At 66.9% G+C, this 1,744-nt stretch overlaps 1 long non-coding RNA gene across 1 annotated transcript in view; it reads right to left on the bottom strand.

The window, feature by feature from the left end:
• LOC113980528 overlaps positions 1–1,050 on the bottom strand; it is a 1,653-nt gene extending 603 nt beyond the window's left edge. The window contains exons 1-2 of the long non-coding RNA XR_003538154.1: positions 952–1,050; positions 596–628 (exon numbers count right to left, since the gene is read on the bottom strand). This is a non-coding gene — a long non-coding RNA (uncharacterized LOC113980528). The remainder of the gene's footprint in view (positions 1–595; positions 629–951) is intronic.
• Positions 1,051–1,744: the final 694 nt, after the last annotated feature.

The following is a 1,744-nucleotide window of genomic DNA, read 5'->3' as shown; positions in this document are numbered from 1 at the left end:
ACCCCCCCCAAAATCCCTCCTGACACCCTCCCAGCCCCCCCCCAAATTTCCCCCAGCCCCCCAAACACCCCTCACCCACCTTGGCAGGGTCGAAGTCGGGGGGGTAGTACTTGTTGGTGCCCTTGCGCTCGCCCTGGGGGGACATTGGGGGGTCACAAGGGGCCCCCCGGTGGCCTTGGTGGCCCCGTGGTGGCCCCGGTGGCCCCAGTAGCCCCAGGGTGGCCGCGGTGGCCCAGATGCCTCCGGTGCAGCCACAGTGGCCCCGGTGGCCCCAAGGTGGCCTCAGTGCAGCTGAGGTAGCCCCAGTAGCCTCAGGGTGGCCGCGGTGGCCCAGATGCCTCCGGGGCAGCCACAGCGGCCCGGGTGGCCCCGGGTGGCCCCGCGGTGGCCCCGAGGTGGCCGTGGTGGCCTCAATGCTGCTGAGGTGGCCCCAGTAGCCTCAGGGTGGCCCTGGTGGCCCAGAGGTCCCCGGTGCAGCCACGGTGGCCCCGAGGTGGCCCCGGCAGTCCTGTGGTGGCCCCGGTGGCCCCAAGATGGCCCCGAGGTGGCCCCGGTAGCCCTGTGGTGGCCCCAAGGTGGCCCCGTCCCCACTCACCATGGCCGAGGGTCTCTGGAGCACAGGCAGAACCTGCGGGGGACGAGGAGGTTACTGGGGATCCCCCAGTTTGTACCGGGACAGGGACCCCTTCCCAGTATGGGGGTAATGGTCACTGGTCTGCACTGGGACCGCCCCCCCCTTCCCCAGTTTGGGGTCGCTGGTTTATACTGGGGTCACTGATCTGCCCTGGGGTTACTGGTCTATACTGGGGTCTGTACTGGGGGTCCCTGGTCTATACTGGGGTCTGTACTGGAGTCCTTGGTCTATACTGGGGTCTGTACTGGGGTCCTTGACCCATACTGGTCTATACTGGTTTATACTGGTCCCCCCGTACCCCCCAATTCCCCACGAACCTCTTCCGGCTCCGCTGCTCAGGCCCCGCCCCTTCCTTTGCGTCACCGCACGCTGATTGGTCCACCAGCGACCGAGGGGCGGAGTCTGCCGGGCGGCCCCGCCCCTCCCGCAGCCGCGCGTTTGCGACCCCTGGCGGCGCCGCAGAGCCGTGGCTTACGGCGGCCCTTAGCAACGGGGGCCATAGCAACGACTGGTCCATAGCAACGACTGGTCCATAGCAACCAGGGTCCATAGCAACGGGGCCCGTAGCAACGGCAGGACCATAGCAACTGGGGCTCCATCTCAAGGGGGCCCATAGCAACGGGGCCCATAGCAACGAGGGTGCATAGCAACGGCAGGTCCATAGGAGCAGCAGGACCATAGCAACGGGATCTCCATAGCAACTGGGCCCATAGTAACGGGGCTCCGTAGCAACGGGGGTCTCCATAGATACGGGGGGTCCATCGTAACGGGGATCCATAGCAATGGGAGTCTCCATAGCAACGGGGCCCATAGAAATGGAGTCCATAGTAACAGTGGTCTGTAGCAACAGGACCATCTCCATAGCAACGGGGCCCATAGCAACGCGGTCTCCCTAGCAACGAGGGGGCCCATAGCAACCTAGAGCACCCAGAGCCCCCCCAGCCCCTCCCTGTAGGGGATGTCCCCCCCCACCCCCCGAATTCTGGGGTCCCCTCACTGTCCTCTCCCCGGGGTCCCCCCACGGTTTCCCCCAGTCACATCGGGCCCCCCCGGCAGCCTCAGTCCCCCGGGGGGTGACACAGGGGTGTCACGGGGGTGACACGAGGGGTC

This window comes from Neopelma chrysocephalum, unplaced genomic scaffold, assembly GCF_003984885.1.
Source record: "Neopelma chrysocephalum unplaced genomic scaffold, ASM398488v2 Primary Assembly neopelma1_94536, whole genome shotgun sequence".
NCBI lineage: Eukaryota > Metazoa > Chordata > Aves > Passeriformes > Pipridae > Neopelma > Neopelma chrysocephalum.
This window is presented reverse-complemented; position numbering and strand designations above follow the sequence as displayed.